Source organism: Lissotriton helveticus, chromosome 5_1, assembly GCF_964261635.1.
Source record: "Lissotriton helveticus chromosome 5_1, aLisHel1.1, whole genome shotgun sequence".
Taxonomy (NCBI): domain Eukaryota; kingdom Metazoa; phylum Chordata; class Amphibia; order Caudata; family Salamandridae; genus Lissotriton; species Lissotriton helveticus.
The window spans coordinates 1,238,263,145-1,238,286,424 of NC_136065.1; the positions used below are offsets into that span (position 1 = coordinate 1,238,263,145).

Consider the following 23,280-nt stretch of genomic DNA (forward strand, 5'->3'; position numbering starts at 1 on the left):
AATTCTTCAAACCATCCTTGAAAGAAAAATGCACACGTTTTCAAAATATTTTTATTGAGTCTTTTATATTCATCACATGGGTGAAATGCAAAATCTTTTTTTCAATTATTGGGATCACGTGTTGGACCACATTTATTTTATTTTATCATAAGCACTCATTCCTTATGTTTACATTATATAAGTGTTGCCCCATCATTTTTATTTAAATGTTTGGGCTTTTTTTACTTTCAGATAAATTAGAATAGTGCTACGACAAACACTCCCTCACTACTTCATCTTTCTTTTTTATGTACATTTCATTTCAATATTACATTTAACAATCATACAAATGTAAAGAATTATTAACATTTGAAGTCACAATTATATTCATTTTTTTCCAAAAAAAGTGCTTGTGAAGATAATCCTCCTGTTCTTCATGAGTGAAAATTGGAGAAAGCACTACTCAATAAAAATACTTTTAGCCCATTTTGACTCTAGAAGATAAAGAGTATTCTCTTTTATTCCAAAGTATTTCGTTTTTTCTTCGATACTTTATTTATACTACATTTTTCAATCATTAAGAAATACTTGCATACTAAAAAAAATATTATTTATTATGTTTTGAAATCCTCTGTTGAAAGTCATTCAAATTCAGTTGAAGGATCATAAAGTTATATATAAATTAAAATATACATTAACAATATGATCCCTCTGAGGAAATGAAAGATAAATTCAAGATGATGGTTTCGCTCCAAATTATTACTTTGCACGTAGTAATTCGTTAATTAACTTATATTTCTTGTAATGGTTGCTTCGTCAACGTGTTATTATATTACATTTAAACGTAATTATTCCGCATTCTATAATCATTTAAATTTTTTTGCTTTCTTTTTTAAAAATATCAAACATATACCCATTCAGATAATTTACCTCTCTTCGATATTCTTTCCTTCCTCCGTCGAAATTCATCCAACTCCTCTAGAAGGAAGATAATGTTTAATGTAATTTTAAATATACATTAACAATATGTTCCCTCTGAGGAAATGAAAGATATTCTCAAGATACTTCCGTAGCCCCGAATCATTACCTTGCTCGTAGTTTCTTCGCCCGTATTAATTCTCTAAAACGAAACCAATTTTCCCACGGGTGTAGGTCATATACTTTTTAGTTACCTAACACTCTATGGGATCAGTTTATTGCTCCTCCCACTTTTAAGTCACGTTTTTCAGTTGACAGGTGTTCTCATTTCCTCTGTTTTAGTGCGTCATGTGAGTATGTAAATGTGGCCTCTTTCCATACTTTTTAACTTTCGTATAATTTCTAAAATGCTTTATTTAAATTTGTTTTTCTTATTAAAGCATTTCTATAGGGTACTTTTTTTAATACGAGTATTAACATTCATTCTCCTTTTTTTTCGAATTATCATTGTAGTAACTTCCCTTTTTTTGTAAAAACGTTTTTTATTATTCTTCATTACCCTAAACCCCTATTTTCCTTGTATCCCGTGCCAGAGATACTCTCTATTAAACTTTGAGTATTCTAATTTATATCAGACTATTAATTTATTTAATTCCATTACTGCGAGTTTTAATACATTTGTTTATCTAATATTTTTAATCTTTTTTTATACACTGCAAGGGTTACTGTTATTATGAATCAGTGTCCATTTGGCAAAATTGAGAGAGAATGATTTGGTTTGTTTGCAGTTACATAAGAACGTACACTCTTGCAGTAAGCCATGCTTTAGGGTATGCACTGCTTCAAACTACTATGCATTATGCATGCAGTGGTGTAACCAGCTTCACATTTGTGCTTTAGGCCTACAATTCCCCAGTCACTATCTATATACTCCAGAAAACACAGTGTGACTGCTGTTGCAATTTCAAAATGAGTTTTTCAGTACCATGTAGTAATTCATTCACTAAAGTATAAATCAACCAATTAAGAATTCACCCAGTGTCTTTACTTATATTAATGTAATCATTCAGTCAGTAAGCATGTACACATGGAGTTAGCCAGGATTTAGGGAATGGAGTGTGTTGTGTCCTTAGTGGAAAGACACCAGGAGCCATGTAGTATGTTCAAGACTTGTTTATTCAGTCTTCAGATCAGGGTACATATTAGATGACTCCAGCCAGCCTAGTGTGGTACCAGCCCCACCAGGAGCAGCCTCCCTAGCTCCTCAGCCCATCTCCAACTGCCACAGTCACCCAGGCATTCCACGCATCACAGGCACACCAACATTCTAACACCAAGACACACTCTGGCTGAGCAGCTAGAGGCAGCAGGGCTAGAATACATGTTAAATAAACAGGTAGAATATAACATTACCTCTTTTTCTTTAAACAAAACAAAAAGAAAATAGAGGAAAATGTCCAATTCAATTACACTACAAATCTCAAAGAAACTGTTACATGACAAATCTCAAAGATGCAGCACAATCACAAAGCATCAAAGAAGAAAGAATATTAAATGCAGGAGAAAAACATTAATAGAACAGATCACAAATCTCAAGAATGCAGCGATGAGAAATCATTACTAGAACCTATTACTAAACTCTAAGATGCAGCGATGACAACAATACATCAATTGAGAAACTAATGAGAAAAACATGCTGTAAAGAAAAGATGGTTAAGATAGATAGAACTTACGTGCAGAATCCTCCATCCCCCTTCAAAAAAGATTTTTTAATACACATCAGAACATTGCAAAAAGTTCCAAATACCCCATAACGAAAAGCACAATGACCCGTAGTGCTAAGGTAAAATTACCAACGACAGAATCCCAAGAGTAGGGAAGACCAAACAAATGGGTCGACACCCATATTTCCAACCATAAAGGTACGTACAAAAGTACTGTGCACAACTGTAATGGGGATTAAATCCCACCACCATGGGAACTGATCCATGTCCCAACCCCCTTGTGGAGGCTACATAAGGTAGGAGTATCACACTATCCCATTGCAAACTTCAAAATGGGAACTGACCCATGTAATGCACCCCATGAAGAGGATACACACATATGTAACTAACTGTACCTACGACCATCCCTCAAGTATGGGAACTGTGAAAACCACCTGTTTGAAACTAAACTGAGAAAACCCAACCCAAGACTAACATTGTGGCATCACAACTTAACAAGGTTGTACAAGAAACACCTTAAATACACACTTTCCCTGCAGAGAAAAAAAAAAACAGCACAAACCAAAAATTGCAAAACATTTCTCTTGTGAGAAATTACATTACAATAAAAGCTCAAGACACATTACGGAGTAAAGAAAAATGTCGTGAAACTAACCCTACAGCGCTTACAGATGACATGCTCTCCGAATGAAGAAAAACGTACGATGCAGGAAAGAAAACAAATGAAAATTTCCTTCGACATACTTAAAAGGATGAATCACCACTCCAAGACCTGTGCCGCTAATGGACGCTAGATGGCAGTGTAACATAAAATTGTGAAAGAAAAAGTACTTCAGAAAATGGTTAGTTCCAACACGACTTGAAGCGAATATAATTTTCTTCTGCCGTAAACACTACACCAGAATACCATCCAAAATCGAAAGACACACTGTGAATTTTGTTTCCTGTGTGCTGCTGAAAATGCAATTTAGATCTATGTGCCACTTCGTCGCTTAACTTCCTTTCCTGTGTGCTGCTGAAAATGCAAATTAAAGTTCACATGTCCTTGGTTCTCTATGTGCCAATTCGTGGTTTTACCACATCACTTTTACTCCACACACTCTCTCGGCAACATCAATGTCACGTCCTGCCACAGGAGTCCTACTTTACTCTCACTGCTCCAAAGACGTGAGAACGCACAGATGACTCATCGTAGCTTCGCTGAATCAACAAGAACATTCTACGACGTCATCATTTGCTTGCTGCTCTGGCCAGAAGAAGATCTCTGTCACAGACACAATGCAGGGCCAGGGACCAACCGTCACCACCCAGCTTCGTGCAGCATGTTTCCACAAAAGGCAGTTGGACCCTCGCGCTAACCTCACAATAAGAAAGGTACCTTTTAAACGCTTTTACGCCACTGAGAAAATTAACAACTTTCCATTCCTCAAATAGAGCAGCCGCTGGAGGAGCTTCATAATAATAAAAGGTGAACCACGATTAAATAAGCAGGAACTTCCCAAATTGGCACATAGTTCAAATTGCTGTCATTCTTTCACCAAGCTTAAGGATGAGGGTGACACACCAACACCAGTAAAAACTGTCCCTCCAACTCACGAAATCCATTAAGCTGTGGTGACTGGTAAACTTAGAAACAGCACTTTTTTGAAAATAAATGTCAATATCACTGTGGTTTTAAAATCAAACTTTCTCTGTGCAGCTAACACTATGTGTTGTCACTACAAGCTGTTAGGTGACAAGTTCTTGTTCTTTGTAACTACACATCCCAAATTAGTCTCTTGACTGTAAATACACCATAAGCTCTGTAGAGCACTGTGAGTGTAACTCCACCATCTGGTCTTTTTTATACTGGACACCACAAAAATTGTGCCTTGAGCTCTTTACAATCACTTTATTTACAAGGCACTCTTCACACATTAGTGTGATGTGGCTGGTCCACCAACACCTGGTTGTAGCGACGCTACCCATCCAACTCACAGTCATGCTTGTACTTTACCAAGTGGCTGGAGCTCCAGGTGAGGTTGTAGTTTAACTACTCCACCAACTCACTGTAGACCTCTGTGGCTGGAACACCCAAAATCGGTTGTAGCTGTGCTACTCCTCAAACTCACAGTCGCTGTAGTATTCCCAGGCTGTAGTGTCAGTTGGTGGTGACACTGCTTGTTGGGGCTGTCCATAGAAAGGACACTGGTGGGGCTGGTGCTGGCTTGCCTGGAAATACCTTCATTTTTTTCTTGAAGTTGCTTGTAGGATCTCTTGGTTGCTCTGTTACTTGCTTAGTTTCTTTGTTTCTTTGTTGCTTAGCTGTACCAAGAGTCACTCGGGTTCAAGACTGTCCTCGTCGCCAAAATTATGTTGTGTCCTTAATGGAAAGACACCAGGAGCCATGTAGTATGTTCAAGACTTGTTTATTAAGTCTTCAGATCAGGTTAAAAATTAGATGACTCCAGCCAGCCTAGTGTGGTACCAGCACCACCAGGAGCAGCCTCCCTAGCTGCTCAGCCCATCTCCAACTGCCACATTCACCCACTCAGTCACCCAGGCATTCCACGCATCACAGGCACACCAACATTCTAACACCAAGACACACTCTGGCTGAGCAGCTAGAGGCAGCAGGGCTAGAATACATGTTAAATAAACATGTAGAATATAACAGAGTGATTCAAAGTGCTATGTATTGTGCATGTAGTTGTGTAATAACCTTCACATTTGTGCTTCAGGACTACAATTCTCCACTCTCTATACATACCAGGGGTCTCCAACTAGTAGCTCGGGAGCTACGGGTAGCTCACCAGAACTCTAAAAGTAGCTCTCAGAGGTGAAGCCAAACCAAGCCAATCTCAGAGATTCTGTGTATATTAAAGAAGGTAGTACTGCTCATTTCACTACCCTTAAGAGCTACAGACAGCCAAACAAATGGCAGGGCCTGTTGATAACACTCAAACACACACTGTGGTGGCGTATCAACTAATCAATTAGGGATGTATAGAGCACAGTACTCACCTGTGAGAGTTTACAGGCGCTGGGGGAGTATGTGAGGGGGATTTGTGCAGCTTTGGTGATTCGAAAAGCCAGGTCCTATGGGTCTTCTTGAATTCTTTCAGTGTGGGGGTTCATCTGATGCTGAGGTGGAGTTCATTTCAGGTCTTGGCCATGATGTAGGAGAAGGGTGTGCCTCCTGTCTGGTTCTGTAGATACCGAGAATTTCGGCCAAGGCCTGGTCAGCAGAGTGGAGGTTTCTTTTGGGGGTGTAGAAGGAGATTGAGGTATTGGAGTCTGATGTTGTGGAGGGCTTTATAGGTGTGTGTGAGCAGCTTGAAGGTCACTCATATTTCGACGGGGAGCAAGTAGAGTGGTGCTCGTTTATGCTGGGTAATGTGGTTTTGTTGTGGGATGCTGAGGATGAGTCTGGCTGCGGTGTTCTGGACAGTCTGAAGTTTTTGGAGTAGAAATGTGTTGATTCCAGTATAGAGGGCGTTCCCGTAGTCCAGCCTGCTGGTGATGAGTGCTTGGGTGATGATCTTTCTTGATTCTGGGGTGGGTCTATTTGAAGGTCTTGCTGAGTATGTGAAGGGTGTTGAAGCATGTGGAAGCTGCAGCGTTTGCCTATGGGTATGTCACATGAAATATGTTTATCCACTTTAAATGTAAGTTTCGGAGACTTACTGTTGTCGTAATATTATTTGTGGGACACTGCATGTAATGATTTGAAATTTACTTAATTAGGAGCATTTAATATTGATAAATGTTTTTCTAGCATTCTGCTGATAACTTCAACTGGAATTTTTGGTGGTTAGTAGTGATAATTGTGCTTTGGGTGGTCATAGTGTAATGTTAATACATACCTCCAGCACAACCCCTACACTTCACAAACACTACTACACTACCCTAAACCTTAAAACTCTACTCCCAACATGAACTTCTATAGTACATAAACACCACTGCACTTCTTTAAACTAGGCCTGGGCGTCAAATTCCGTTCCGCTCGCGGAAATTGCGATAATTTTAAATTTTCGCATTCCGCGGCGAGCGCGAAAATGGCCAAATTTCCGCGAACCAGAAATTCTTTTCATGCTCGTGCTGTAAAAATATGTTCTCGCACACGCGATCGCCTTACCTCGATTCCCGCGTTCGCCGACAAGTTTTTTCGATCCGGTCGTGTGCTCCACGAGATGTTGGATTGTTGGTAGCCATTTTGAGCTATCTCGCGAAAGATCGCACACACGATCACTTCATTTGTCTCGCGATCATGCACCGCGAGAGTATGAGATCTCGAACACGTCATTCTCCACTGCGAGCGAGAGCGTGTGGATGCGAACACATCATATCAAACATGACAAGGAGCGAGAGAAGAGAACCCGAACACGTCATTCTCCACCGCGAGCGAGAGCGTGAGGACGCAAACACATCCTTTCCAACGCGATCATGCAGAAAATACCGAACGGGCGGGAAAAAAGCTTTCGCGTCTTCATGATATTTCCGCGTGTTTGAGAGATTTTTGAAATTTTCGCGATAATTTGCGAAAGTCAATTTCGCTAATTCTGCCCACCCCTACTTTGAACCCTAAAACACAATCCCCTACATTAGACGAACACCACTACACTATTCTAAACCTTAAAACAATACCCTCAGCACAACCCCCTACACTACACAAACACCAGTGTGCTACCCTAAATGCTAAATCTACCACCAACATGACCCTCTACTCTGCACAAAGACCATTGCACTACCTTATTTATTTATTTTATTTATTTGTTTGCTTATAGAGCTCTGGACTCGACCCCCAAAGGGGTATCTCCGTGCTAGATTAGGTGCCTTTATTGGGTGAAAATAGGGGGCTATGTCTCACAGAAGAGATATGTCTTGAGTGTTTTCCGGAATGATAGGAGATTAGAATTTTGTCTCAAATCGATAGGAAGTTTATTCCAGATGAAGGGTCCTATGTATGAAAGTGCTCGGCCGCCCTGTCTGGCCTTCTTAATGGGGGGAATTTTTAGTAAAGATTGATTTCTTGAACGCAGGAGACGTTCCGGTTAATGGATTTGAAATTTCTGAGTCAGATATTGGGGTCCTGATCCATAAAGGCTCTTATGTATGATGCAGCAAATCTTAAAGTCGATTCGCTGACGGATGGGCAACCAATGAAGCTGATCCAATAGGGGCCTAGATGGTGTTCTCGAGGGAACATTGAGGACCAGCCAGGCTGCGTTGTTTTGGGCCACTTGAAGACGATTAAGCACGTATTCATTTGCTGAGATGAAAAGACCATTGCAATAGTCTAATCGACTTATTACAAGGGCCTGGACAAGGGTCTTTCTATAAGCATCTGACAAGAAGGGAAAAACCCTTCTTAGGAGACCGATTGTCCGGAAACAGGATCCTGTCACTAGGTTCACATGTTCCTTTAGAACCAGGTCTTGATCCAGTCTTACTCCCAGATTTTTCACTGATTGCTTTGGGCAAGGGACGGGTCCTAGCTCTAAGGGCCACCAATCTGGTGACCATAGGATATTGGCTTTCCTGAAGAGCATGACTTCTGTCTTGCCGACATTACACTGGAGGCAGTTGGAGGCCATCCAGGTGGATACCGCTCTCATGCCCTCAGCACCTTAAACACTAAATCTATCCCCAGCACAACCCGTTCAGTACACAAACACCACTACAGTACCCTAAACCCTAAAACACTACCCCTAACACTTATACAAACAGGACTTAGATAGTAACTCATAGTTAGTGTTATAAAATCACTATTACAAGTATACAGTTATCCATATAGTTACTGATGCAATCACTTAGTTATATGTATACTTCTTTATATACAACAAATGCCACACACAGTGGCTTTTATTTTTGCACTTTATTGTACATGTAGCATTGAGAGATATATTTGCTCATTACCAAACCCATAAAGATATTAACTCACCCATGTTATAACATGTAGTCTTAACATCATAAACCTAAAGAATCAACTATTCACACATCTTTGGGCAGTCAGACACCCCCCAGCGACCCACACACACATTCACTCTCCCATACAAATACTCAGTTAACTAATCAGTAAGTAATATAGATTTTCACGTAGGTTGTAACCAACTGACGCAGCAGTTTACAGAACAATTGACAAAGTGATACAGATATTCACACAGTTTAGTCACTATCCAATATATTTAATGAGACACTATAAATTATTCAAGTAAACAATCAATCACACTGCTACTAAATCCTTTATCCAGATTTTTTTATATCCAGTCATTCTTCAATGCAGATTACTATATATATAATACATATTTAAATAACAAACCGAACCACATTCACTGGATGCTGTCATCAGTGATGTCATAAGTGATGTCATATGACATGTCATCAGTGATGTTATCAGTGATTTCACTAACCATGTCATGAGTGATGTAATATATATACGTAAAGAGTTGCGTATGAAGGGGCCATTTTAGGAAGGAAAGGAAAAGTTATGCAGGGTACCTTTTTGTCTCCTTGTAAATATGGAGGAGGCCACCTGCGCACCCAGTACATCACAAAAAGTGGCGTACTGGTGGCGTAAAGAGCTTGTAAATCTGCTGTACAATTTTTTTCATTTCTCCTCATTTTTGTTCTTATAATATACTCTACAATGCTCAGCATACACTGTAGGAGAAAAATGTCTTCACTGATTGTTTTTGTGCACATAAGCAAACTCCACATGACATATTGTTGCACTATGGAGACAGGGTGCGTGTATCAACACATGCCTGCAGTTTAAACAGTGCAGAGGGAAGGACAGACTTCTAACATATTTATGTACATATGTAGCATCTCTGTCCTTCGGAAGTAGCTCAGCACTCTGTAGATAAAGAGCTTACAGTGTCATGCTACAGCACTTCCTTATAGTTCTGCAGTTATACATTCACCATATATGACAAATGTATTCTTTACTTTATTATGCAGTATACATACATTTATGTAAACTTTCACACACTAGCTTATACATTTAGCTCTATCTTTAACCAGAGTAGTTAGTTCTGAAAATAACTTTTTTTTGTTTTTTGTACTTTCATATATTTGTTCGATTTTTAGAATTATTTTAGTTTTTTTTGTATTTTTAGAATGAAAAAAAAGTCAACAGGACGAATAAAACCATGAACTTGGATAAAAAAAAAACTAGCACTGATGGTTATCAATTGCTCTGCAAACTAGGTCTACTGATTGCTCCCCATAACAATTTATGCAATTGCAGTTCATGCAGTTCATTCTAACTTTCACGAATTGGGGACGTATGTCTGGTCGTGATGTTGAAGGAAATGCTGCAGAGGTACTTGATATTGCCGGCGGTGGAGGTATAATTTGGGGTAGTCTTCTACATTCTTTGTGAGCATAGTTCACAGGATGCATGGATTGGAGGTGCTTACGCATACAAGCAGTGCCACAGGAGTATTTCTTGTTTGGATCTCCTCTGGTCAGTACTGCCTGGCAAATCTTGCATGTTACTTTGGTGGCATTACATTTCTTTTGCCCCTCACGAAAAGTAAAAAATTTCCATACAATGGATGTGTATCTTTTGGGAGGGTGAGGTTCTGGTAGAAATTGTTCAGTAACAAAATCATCAGAATCAGATGATTCTTGCAGTGGTGTAGCCATTTTTTAATCCAAAAAAGAAGTTCGGGTTTCCGATGAACAAAAAGTTACGTTATTTTCAGGATAGGGTTTCTCGTAAGGAAGGTCTAAGAAGAGTAATTGAAATGATGTAATATGTGACATCATCACCAGTAGATTGCGGGCGCGAGACTTACAGTTAGTACAACTAACTATAACGGAGGAATTTCAATGGTTTTGTATGAGTGAAATGTCCAGCTAACTATAACACCCCTAAAACCTATGGTTTTTTCAGTGAATTTCTAAGGTTTTTTAAATGATAATCCCTAACTATAACCTGCTTGAAACCTATGGTCATTTCAGTGAATTTCAATGTTTTTTTAAATGATAATCCCTAACTATAACCTGCTTGAAACCTATGCTTTTTTCAGTGAATATATATATATATATATATATATATATATATATATATATATATATATATATATATATATATATATATTACCTACTGGCGGTCGCCAGTAGGTATATATAGTTAGGATTTTTTCCCTATGGGATTTTTGAAAATTCTATGTCTAATAACTTTGGCGTTTGTGGACGGAATTGGCTGAAATTTTCTGGAAAATGGAACATTTTGTTTCTGAGCAGCCCCTGGAAATTTGGGGGGGGTTTGTCAAGGGGGGGCCGTGAAAAAAGGGGGGTCCCAAAATGTGTTTTTAACATTGAGTTTTCCATAGGGCGGTTGGCCTCACTTTTAGCCCGAACGGCTGAATGGATTTCCACGAAACTTGGCAAAATTGTAGGGACTGGTAGCCCGATGTGCCTTTGCTAGGTCTCAATATATGTGCTTCAGTGGATTTTGAGAAATTAACGTTTAAAAAAAGATATATATCTGTAAGCGCGCTCTGGGCAGCGCTCCGGTTCGCGGACTTTACGCGTAACGGAACTTCGCGAAGCGAAGCTGATTGGCTCTCCGGTGTCTGTCAACATTCTAAACAGTCCGGAGCGGCCGCCATCTTGTCTCTCGGTAGGATCGAGAGACAAGAGGAGGCCAAAACAAAGGGGGAAATTACCATAAGGGGGCATAGTAGATCCTCCCTGACCCCCTAGGTTTAATGTGGAGGCTTTAAAAGGGCCCCGCGGGGCAAAAAAAAATTATTTTTTTTTTGTTTTTTTTGCGTGGGTAGCGCCCGGTTCGCGAACCGGGAAGCGTTCTGGGCAGCGTACTATAAGGAAAAAAGAATGATAGACTTTTCAAATACTGTATGTTAATTGATTGTTGGTTTTGTTGATTATTTTTTAATTTTTTAATTTTTTAAGCAATTATTTATTATTGTGATTGTGTTTGAAAATTTAATAACATTTCTAACATTTAACTAGTTTATGAATTACATATAAAAATGATTAAAGACTCAAACAATTTTTTAATATTACATACAATTTTATTTTTCTGATTGTTTTTCAAAATTTAATAGAACGTCTAGCATTTGACTGTCCGATATGTCCTCTTGTTGAGTGAACATAAGTTCCCACATTTGACCGTCATCATAATGAAGTAAATGATCCACAGATTCTACACATTGAACTAATTCATGGTCCCGTGATTCATCCATGAAATCTGAGTCATCATTGTCCTCAATATCTTTTTCTGTGTTGTTCTCTAGAACAATTTCGAAGGAAACATTCTGCTCACCTTCCATTTTATTGCTGTAATTTGCATAAAAAATAAATATATCAGTAGAGATAGGGCACTGTTGGGTTTAAGTTCAGACAGGTACTTGTGAGTTTATAACAGAGAAGTAATCTATGGGCACTGTATGGTTTCAGGCGTGAAGTAGTACTATTAAAAAGTGCCTGTGAAGAAGCCTAAGTAAATTCATAATTATACCACAGAAACCTAAATCAATCCATAATTATAATAAAGAAGGCTTTCTCAATGTCTAACTCTTACAGAGGGATAGTATATAACTATCTGAAAATGTTTTCAAATTTATAAAATAATATCTCACCTTCTAAAAAGAAGTTTAAGTTGTGAGTGAAAATGATCTTGCAATGTAGTTCAGGAAGTAGTAGTCAAAATGGCTGTGTTTCTCTCTCTTCCTTTATATATATTCAGGTACATAGCCAATCAAATGTCAGGTAAAAAAAGTAGAAAATGAAAGTAACATTTTAATTGGTTGTCAATTCCAACAGTTCAGATGTGTTTTGTGAAGTAATTTACCTCAGGGTATTTAGAGAGGTCTACAGGCTAAATGGTTAAATGGAATTTCAATCAAATTTGTGAAAATGGTAGGCATTGGTATGTAGTATGAGCTAATCTATATTTGGTGAAATTGTCTCCAGTCGCTTTTTCTGTAAACTACTTTCCCACCTTTTTTGATGGTGCGCTTCCCAGGGAGCGACCCGGTACGCGAACTGGTGAGCGCCCCGGTTCGCGAACCTTAAGCGTTACGGGAGTCCACCATTTTGTGTTTCGGTCGAATTAAGATACAAGATGGAGGGCAAATAATGTTCAGAATGGGTAGAAGGGGGCACGGTAGACTTATCTTGACCCCCTAGGTTTTCTGAGGGTGGCTGAGGAGGCCCATATGTGCGAAAAAAAAAACATTTTTTAAAAAATTTAGCGAGGTTAGCTCCCGGTTCGCGTACCGGGAAGCGCCCCAGGGAGCGTACTTTGTTGAAAATTAGTGAAAAATGTTAGAGTAAAATAATAATTGTGAGTGATCAGATGTAGGGTAGCTCTGAGAAGAGCTTTTGGGTTTATGGTACATTTAGGTACTTATAAGTAGGTACCAATGCACAGTCTTAAATTCAGAATGAAAATTCTGTTGCCCTCATCTGAGAAGTGAACTCCATCTCCTCTGTAGATATCTTGCATGTAGTAACGCAAGTTATTGTTGTACAGGGAGCCCATTCCATGGTCTCTCATGTAAGCTGAAACAGATTTGTTTACATGCTTCCTCGACTTCTCAATTTGTGGACAAAATTGGTTTGACCACCTCCATTTCTGTCTTTGGCATATATTTGAATATACCAAGGCAGTCTGAGGAAAAAGTGCCATCAATTGCTCAAAGGTGTCCTTTAAAAGCATTTCCAGACCTACCCCAGTCAAAGTGCCCAAATCATTACCTCCACAGTGCACAATTAACAGGTCAGGTTTTGGCAAATGCATAAAGGTTTTCACCAATGGTATCAATTGGTGACATTTTAATCCTCTGTGGCCAAACCACTTAATTTCCACATCTTTTACATTGAGGTTAGGTAAATTCCTGTTCTCAGCATACCTCTGAGCCCAATAGATGTAACTATGTCCAACAATCCAGACAGAAAACATGGTGAGAGAAGGTTCTCCTGCAGTCAGATGAAGTGTGGCAATGAAATGGCAGTTGAAAAAATAAGAGTTTAAAATGAAAAAAACTGTGGAGTTTCTGTGTTAATGAAGCAGTAACAGTGATTGGTGGATTTTGATTGCTGAAAACAGAAAGTTAGGGTGCATGGATGAGTTGTTTGAAAGATGTATTTTGAGTGGTCAAGAAAAAATCATTAAATGAAAGAATGCACTGGATATGAGGTGCACTGAGAGTTCAGAGTTCAATTGCAACATTGTTGTGTGAACTTGCAAACACCAGAAGTCTTCCAAGAGGTGGTTGCCATGCAGAAAAGGCATGAAATGGCAGAGGGGGGAAGGGTTTTCATTTGAAAAAAAGTGAGGGAAGAGTTTTGATTGGGTGACATGAGAGATATGTGTGAAGAATTACAGCATTTCTGTGCTTTTGATAGCTGCAGACTCTGGAGTGCATGCCTTTTGCTCTGCTGAAGACAAATTGGTGTGTTTCTGAGACTGTTTTGAAACTCAAAGTATTTGCTAAGGTGAGAAAAGATTTCTTTAATTTAGATAGAGAATAGTGTGCTTTAAGGAGAAAATTATGAAGAAAGTTGTGTTCTTCAAATGTTGCTTTGTCTCAAGTGTTTTACAAATAGATGTTGTTTCTTTGAGAAAATGTAATTGGAGAAAATGTGAAGTATTAGTACTGACAGGGTGTTATTGTGCATAGGAGCTGTGGAGTCTTTTCAATTTATGATTTGAAAATCGTTTTTGAGGAAAATGAATGGTTATAATATTTATGACAAGGATATAATGGTGTATGCTTCATTATAAGGCAATTGAGTGTCTCTGATGTTATTTTTCCCATTTTAATGTAATACCTTTCTCTGTGGAGCATATTGCTTGTAAATATGCTCCCACCTGTGCATGGCAAATTTAGATTTTGAATGATTGTGTTACATAGCTATGTTAAAAGTGACCCAACCATGCTGCAAAGGCAATCAAAAAACGCTTTTATGTGTCTTAAGGACATTTTAAGTCATTTCCCTATGTGCAGTGTTTTCAAATTATGATTTGAAAATCGTTTTTGGGGAAAAGGAATGGTTTGTAAATTTTTGACAAGGATATAATGGTGTATGCTTCTTTATAAGGCATTTCAGTGTCTCTGATGTCATTTTTCCCATATTACATTAAAAGACTTTTCCCCGTGGGGCACATTCCTTGTAAATATGGTCCCACCTGTGCATGGTAAATTTAGATTTTGACTGTTTGAGTTACATAGCCATGTTAAAAGTGACCCAAAAACTTGCAAAGGCTTTAAAAAAACACTTTCATGTGTCTTAAGGACATTTTAAGTCATTTACCCCCGGGTGCAGTGTTTTCAAATTATGACTTGAAAATCGTTTTTGACGTAAAGGAATGTTGTTAAAATTTATGTGCGCCATATGCCCCCAAATTTCTTTTTCAGGGGTGCAGCAGGGTGTTCTTGAGACACCCCTGCACCTTTGGAAAAATTCCTAATTTGCGATGAGCTAATTGCTAATCGCAAATTGCACCTTCATTCCTATGGGCCTCCTGGCCCATGGAAATGAATGGGTAATTTACAATTAGCAATTTGCTCATTGCAAATTAGGAATGGTAAAGAATCGCTATTTATTCCTTAAAATTCGCTATTTTGGAAATGCAAAATAGTTTGATGATACATATGGCGGTTCATCTCTAACAAGATAAGAAGCTTAGGGATACATTTATGATGACTGGCGCAATGAAGTGGACATCACTTACTTCATTGGTAGAGCTTTACATGTATTATCTCCTCTGTATTCTTCTTCAAGCGTAACTTTCATCTGCAATCCTGAGTAGGCCTCACCTTAAACAAACCTCTGGATAGGGCACACCTTATCGTCATCCTGAATTAATCATTTAAAATGCAAGGGACAGATTTATGATAGGTGTATGCCTCTTTTGCGCCACTGTGCGTCACTTTTGTGATGCAGCGGCGGTGCAAAAGATTTGCTATGAGGTGACAAAATTACAAATTGATGCATTTAGGCAGATGTGTCATGGTGTAAAAAACACCGTGCCACATGAAACTGATGCAGCAGTGATGCAAAAGATGCACCATGTTGCAAGACAGGCCTCACTTGGGGCCATATGTATGAAGCTAATTAGCATTTGCAAAGGTCGAAGTTCTGTGAATTTTGGCCTTTGCGAATGCTAATTAGACAAATGGTATGTATCAAACAAGTTTGATGCAAAATAAGGAATAGCAAAATTTGCTATTCTTTATTTTGCGATTGCACTGAAGGATTTGCAAATTTTGTGATTTCTTAAATGCAATGTATCAAACAAAAAATATGCAAAAAATGCCATTAAGGATTTGCAAATTACCACCAACTTCTAGTTGGTGGTAATTTGCGAATTCTTTTCAAAAAGCTTTTTTTCCAAAAAACAAAAGGTGACATATGACGCCCATACATGCCCTTAGGGCATGTATGTGCGCCATATGCCCCCAAATTTCTTTTTCAGGGGTGCAGCAGGGTGTTCTTGAGACACCCCTGCACCCTTGGAAAAATTCCTAATTTGCGATGAGCTAATTGCTAATCGCAAATTGCACATTCATTCCTATGGGCCTCCTGGCCCATGCAAATGAATGGGTAATTTGCAATTAGCAATTTGCTCATTGCAAATTAGGAATGGTAAAGAATCGCTATTTATTCCTTAAAATTCGCTATTTAGGAAATGCAAAATAGTTTGATGATACATATGGCGGTTCATCTGTAACAAGATAAGAAGCTTAGGGATACATTTATGATGACTGGCGCAATAAAGTGGACATTACTTACTTCATTGGTAGGCCTTTACATGTATTATCTCCTCTGTATTCTTCATCAAGCGTAACTTTAATCTGCAATCCTGAGTAGGCCTCACCTTAAACAAACCTCTGGATAGGCCACACCTTATCGTCATCCTGAATTAATCATTTAAAATGCTAGGGACAGATTTATGATAGGTGTATGCCTCTTTTGCGCCACTGTGCGTCACTTTTGTGATGCAGCGGTGGTGCAAAAGATTTGCTATGAGGCGACAAAATTACAAATTGATGCATTTAGGCAGATGTGTCATGGTGTAAAAAAAAACGTGCCACAGGAAACCGATGCAGCAGTGATGCAAAAGATGCACCATGTTGCAAGACAGGCCTCACTTGGGGCCATATGTATCAAGCTAATTACCATTCGGAAAGGTCAAAATTCTGCGAATTTCGGCCTTTGCGAATGCTAATTAGACAAATGGTATGTATCAAACAAGTTTGATGCAAAATAAGGAATAGCAACATTTGCTATTACTTATTTTGCGAATGCACTGCAGGATTTGCAAATTTTGCGATTCCTTAAATGCAATGTATCAAACAAAAAACATGCAAAAAATGCCATTAAGGATTTGCAAACTACCACCAACTTCTAGTTGGTGGTAATTTGCGAATTCTTTTCAAAAAGCTTTTTTTCCAAAAAACAAAAGGTGCCTTATGACGCCCATACATGCCCTTAGGGCATGTATGTGCGCCATATGCCCCCAAATTTCTTTTTCAGGGGTGCAGCAGGGTGTTCTTGAGACACCCCTGCACCTTTGGAAAAATCCCTAATTTGTGATGAGCTAATTGCTAATCGCAAATTGCACCTTCATTCCTATGGGCCTCCTGGCCCATGGAAATGAATGGGTAATTTGCAATTAGCAATTTGCTCATCGCAAATTAGGAATGGTAAAGAATCGCCATTTATCCCTTAAAATTCGCTGTTTAGGAAATGCAAAATAGTTTGATGATACATATGGCGGTTCATCTGTAACAAGATAAGAAGCTTAGGGATAGATTTATGATGACTGGCGCATCACCAGGGATGTGCCAGTCATCCTGCGCCACTGTTCCGCCACCCATGGTGTGCTGCATTTACAATGCGGCGCAGCATGGGGCAAAAATGGCACAGATGCGTGACGCATCTGTGCCGTAAAGGTGGCGCATTGCTGGAGTTGTATCGCAAGTGCGATGCAGCTCCAGCAAGGCTCAGGGGTGCCCCATCTCCACAATGTTGTGTCAAGACCTATGCCTGCTTAAAGCAGGCGCAGGGTTTTGACGCAGCTTTTTCCTATCTGATTGTAAATGCGGCACACCATGGGTGGCAGAGCAGTGGTGCACGTTAACTGGTGCATGCCTGGGGATGTGCCATTTAACATAAATCTGCCCCTTTACATTTAAGTATGTGTAGGGGACACAGAGTCGGTGAGGCTTATCCAAGGTTAAGAAGAGATGAGTCCTGTTCACTGAAAAATTAGACATAGGCTTCACCTGCTCAGCATCGCTGGACATGGCTAAATAATAGCTGCAAAATGTTACTCTTGTTAAACAATTTTACTATTATAATCTCTGAGATTTGTCTCTTACTCTGCAACATCTCATTGTTGTTATCTTTCTTTAAAGATAAAGACAACATCAACATGAGCGACAATCAGCAATCAGTTGATTTCAACCTCATCATTGAACTCGTAATTGAAACATCAGTGGATGTTGATCCCTTGGATGATTTAAATCCTGAGGATGAAGAAGAACGTGATGAGGATGCAGATTTGTCCGAATTATATGACATAGGGTGGGAAGCTGACCTGCTTGAGCCTATGGAACTATAAACATTTATTTTTAAAATTTACAATAAATGAAAAGTAAAAATGTAAACTGTTTAATTTTAAATTAAACACACCTTCAAAAACAGGTTATGTGTAGTGTCTTCAATAAAATATTAAAATATGCTCATAAAATTAGATCAGATTCACATATAAAACAGGAAAGGTAAATGAAGAAGAATTCCATTTCTTTTCTGCTATTTCTGTATTCTAAATTTGCCAAAGCACTAAAAAATATTATATGTAAAAATGTTAAGTAGTGTGTTAAGTTTTTGTTGACTGTTATTGATTTACTGTTTGGTAATAGTGGTTAATAACATTTTTTATTATATTTTACCACAGATTCAACTGCAGATAATTTCAAATTTTGAGAATGCCAACTAAGGAGAGAATGAGAAAGGCTACAAAACGTCAAAGACAGCAGGTCCATCATTTACAGCAGCAGTCCTCTACAAAAAAAAATCGTCAAGTCACCAAGAAAGCACCGGGTAAGAGTACAAAAACATTCATAAGAAATATTTGTAGTAAAAAAAATATTACTACAGAAAATGTTTCAGTCCAGAAAAAGAGAAGCAATTCAAACGGAAAGGAAAGGCCAATCAAAAATGTTACTGCTAGAGCAAGAGATAACTCTGTGCATGATAGTAGAAGGAAACAACAGTTTAGGGACATTCGTAAACGAATGTTCCGCAACAGGATAATTGGCAATTTGTTAAAAAATATTAAGAAAGGTCAACAGAAAGTGCTTTTTTATAAGAGAAAAAAAAAAGTTGAGAAAGTTATTGATCAGGCATTTGAAATTAAACGTAAGTTATTTATTTTGATAATCAATAGAATTAGGAAGCTAAACAAGGCAATTTATGATTTCAAAAGAAATAGTAGATGGAAGAGAATAGTTAATCGTAGTAATTTTTGTGAATTTTTTTCTGGAGAATGGATGCATAGTTCAAGCTGTGAGGCATTTTTTAATGAGGAGAGTTATTTCCAGGATAATGATTTGGTGCATGCAGTTGACACCAGTGGTCGTGCTTATGAAGTGAAAGATGGTTGTCCAGTTGAAAAAGAAAAACTTGTGACAACAGAGGCAGAAGAGGTGTTAGGTAATGAGGTTTTAGGAAGACGTGCTAAGGGTCCTGTGTACACCTGGAAGTGTAGTAGTATTTGCAGTGTGCGACAGGATTCCATCAATTTGCTTTGTGATTTTGTACGGTCATTTAATAAGAAAAGTTTGAAGCAGAAAATGAGGTTGTTGCAAGAATTAGATCCTTGCAGAGTGAGAGAAGTGACAGGTTTGCATGGTCATTCACTGGCTTGTCTTTCCAGGAGAGTATGCCAGAGTGTTTTTCATCATTTCACGATGCTAGCAGTGCATCATAATAAAGTGAGGAAATTAGTTAGAATGTTGTATTATGCTAAGAGTCCAGCAATTATGCTTAAACAATTATGCGCTGCTCTTTTGCATGGTTCTGAAATAGATGTGAAGAATATATGTGAAGAAATTGAGTTTTGTTACTTTGGAAGTAAAGAGGAGAATGTTGAAATTGACCAAGAAGAAGCGGGTAATGTGGAAGATAGTGTACAGGTTTCCAGTACAGATAATTTCCAGAGGGAAATTGCGATGTTTCAGGTCAAATCAAGTGAGAGGCCAAATTTCACTTGTGTGTGTTGTCGACGCACTTATTATAAGAATCAGACTAAGTTAGTGGATTTATATGCAAAAAGTGAAAGGGAAAATAATAGTGAATGGAAGGATTTCGCAACATACTTGATGGCAGAAAATTGTTTTGATTTGGGATTGGATCAACGTGTGTGTACTTATTGTTGTTGCAAATTAAATCAAAACCAGATGCCTGCTAGAGCAGTTCATAATAATCTGGAATTGGTTGAGATTCCTTCTGAATTGAAGGATTTAAATACTTATGAATCTATTTTTATTCAAAGTATCCATCCCTTTCAGGCTATTGTAAGAATGGAGCCAAAGACAGGGAATTTGCCTCCATCAGATTTACAGAGAGGATTAAAGGGAAGAGTTGTTTATTTGCCTCTAGATTTGAAGAAAAACATTAACACAATTGGAGTAGAAAAAGTGGAAGAGGAACCTCTGGTTATCTTAGTTAATGGGGTTCCGACAAAGAATAAGAAAATATGGCAAGATTTAGTGGATGTTAGGAAAGTTAAAAAGGCAACATTGTATTTGAAAAAAAATAATAAATACTATAAGAATGTATATGTTGCAGAAGAGGAAGTAAGTGAGGAAGAGGATAGCGATTTGTGTGCTGGTCAAATTGAGAAAGTAGAACCCTCTACTAGTGAAGAAATATATGAACATTATAGTGTTCATCCTTTGCATTCCAAGGAAGTCATGGGGAATGCTATTGAGTTGTTTCAAATGAAACAAGCCAAAGGGAGTCCCATTAGTGTTTGGGAGGAAAGTTTGGAAGCTCGGTGTTTCCCACAGCTTTTTCCAACAGGTCAGGGAGGAAGATATGATGAGCGACCTCATCAAATTCCTGCTTCTGAATACCGGACTTTGCGATTGTATGCAGGAGATGCTAGGTTTCGACAATGCATTCCCTATTTGTTTCATCTCCTGTTTGAAAGCGATCTGTCTGGACTGTCATATGCAGTGAACCACATCTTGAAAAGTGGTATACACATGCAAAACATCTCGGCAAGTGACTTTATGGATAAAGTCAATGTCCAAAACAGTATTTTGGATTCTCACCTGATTAATCTCATGGCGTGTCAGCGTGGTACTAATGAGTACTGGTACCGTCGTCATGGTGATTTAAAATGTATGCTGAGGAACTTAGGAACTCCCACATGGTTCCTCACTCTGAGCTGTGCCGAGTATGGCTGGGAAGACTTACTTGAATTTCTACGAGAGGCAAATGCTAACGTAGAAAACATCGAATTCAAGACACCCGGAGAACTGTGCTCTTTGGATCCAGTCAATGTATGTAGGTACTTCAATCATAGATTTGAAGCTATGATGTCTTTCATCATGAATAAGAAGAATCCACCTCTTGGAGAGGTGTTGGATTTCTTCTGGAGAAAGGAGTACCAAGCAAGAGGTGCTCCTCATATACATATGTTGCTGTGGATCAAGGATGCACCTAAATTTGGAACGGATCCAGAAGACTCAGTGATGAGTTTTATACAAGAGTATTCTACGTGTGCTGTTCCAAACGCAAAGGAGAAGAAAAGCCTAAGAGAAAAAGTTCTGCGTTTCCAAAGCCATCGATGTGGAAAGTACTGTCGTCGTAAATTCCGAAACAAGGACAAGTTCTACACCAAATGTCGTTTCGGCTTTCCACGACCGGTGATTTCTAAAGGAAGAGTAAACAGTTTGATGTCTTCGCTGCGACATAATGTGATGAAGAAATCACCTAAAAACACATACAATTTGAAGAGGAACGAAGAGTCCAAGTACATCAACGACTACAACCCGGTGATTTTGTCCATGTGGAATGCTAACATGGATATACAGTTTGTGGCTGATAACTGTATGGCTGTGGCTCGGTATGTGACGTCTTACATCACCAAAAAAAGAGAAGACAGAATTGAAGGATATGTGGGAGGACATTTCCCATGAAAAGAGCCTCAGCAAGAAGTTGTACAGTTTCAGTCTGAAGATGTTGTCGCATCGAGAAATTGGAGCGTACGAATGTTCTGACCGGTTGTCTTCAGCAAGTCTCTATGCCAAGTCCAGGAGTATCATTTGGGCGAGTCTTGGTCTTGCTGCAACGCGTAATCGAGTTCTCAAACCTGTGCGGGAAATTGAGTATTTGGCGGAAAAGGAGCCAAACAGTACCGACATTTTGAAGACCAACATGTTGGATACATATTATCCAAATCGAAGCATTCACCTCGAGAATGTTTGTTTATATGAGGTTCTTCAAAATTACATATTCAAGAGGAACATCAAAGAAGATACTGAGAAAGGAGTGTATGCTGTAATAGGAAGTGAGGGATGTCTGGTCAAGCAAAGAAAATGCCACTTGGTAAACCATCGAAAATTGAGTGGCGAATCTCCTGAAAAAAAGGAGTTTTTCTATTTAGCACTTTTGCAACTTTTCAAGCCTTGGCGTGCAGAAGAGGAACTGCTTGGAGATTTTCTCTGTTACGAAGACTCTTTCAATGCCGCCAAGGAGACCATATAATGTCCTGCTTTTCCCAAATATGTAGAAATGTTGAATGCGGAAATTGAGCAGGAAGCAATGATTGCAGCCGAGATTGCCAGAGACAGTTCTCAGGACAGTCAGAGTTCTGCTTCATTGAGTCAGGATCCACTAGGAGGACCTGTTATCGAAAATGAAGCTGCCACTGCTATGAATGGTGGAAAGAGCCATGGCACATGCTCAGGAGGATGCGGTTAACTTAGAAGAGTTGGAAAGACAACTCAACGTTGAGCAGAGGAAAATATATGACGAAGTTACCATGCAAATTGATCATGGATTAAGTCATGACAAGAAAGAGTGCTCATGTACGTCGTTGAAGCCTGTCCGACTGTACGTGAGTGGAGAAGCGGGAACTGGAAAAAGTTTCCTTATTAAAGTAATTTCATGTTATTTGCAGGAAAGGACAGAGTCGTCGCTGTCTTGTGTTGTCACCGCTCCAACTGGACTGGCAGCACATAACATTAAAGGGATTACTTTACATCATTTACTGATGCTGCCAGTGGAGCATGACAACAAATTACAATATCACAAGCTATCTGGAGATGCTTGTTTTGAAGTTTCAAGAATCTTGAGGAAAATGAAACTTCTTATCATTGACGAAGTAAGCATGGTTTCCAATGTCATGCTTGCCTTTGTGCATTTGAGAATGCAAGAAGTTCTCAAAACAGAGTATGATGTGTTATTTGGTGGCAAACACATCATTGTTTTCGGAGATCTTCTGCAGCTGACACCAGTGAAAGGGCAACCTGTGTTCAAAATGCTCACGCATGAAGATACCAGGAAGTGCCTAGGCAGCATTGGCAACGTCAATATATGGTTAAACTTCAATTATGCTGAACTGCATGAAAATATGCGTCAGGCGAAGGATGAAGTTTACAAGACTATTCTACAA

At 38.8% G+C, this 23,280-nt stretch overlaps 1 protein-coding gene across 1 annotated transcript in view; it reads left to right on the top strand.

Moving 5' to 3' along the window:
* The first annotated feature begins 3,897 nt into the window (after positions 1 to 3,897).
* LOC144755247 (scavenger receptor cysteine-rich domain-containing protein DMBT1-like) overlaps positions 3,898 to 23,280 on the top strand; it is a 1,092,132-nt gene continuing 1,072,749 nt past the window's right edge. The window contains exon 1 of the mRNA XM_078643990.1: positions 3,898 to 3,995. The gene's annotated coding sequence lies outside the window, so the exon portion shown is untranslated. The remainder of the gene's footprint in view (positions 3,996 to 23,280) is intronic.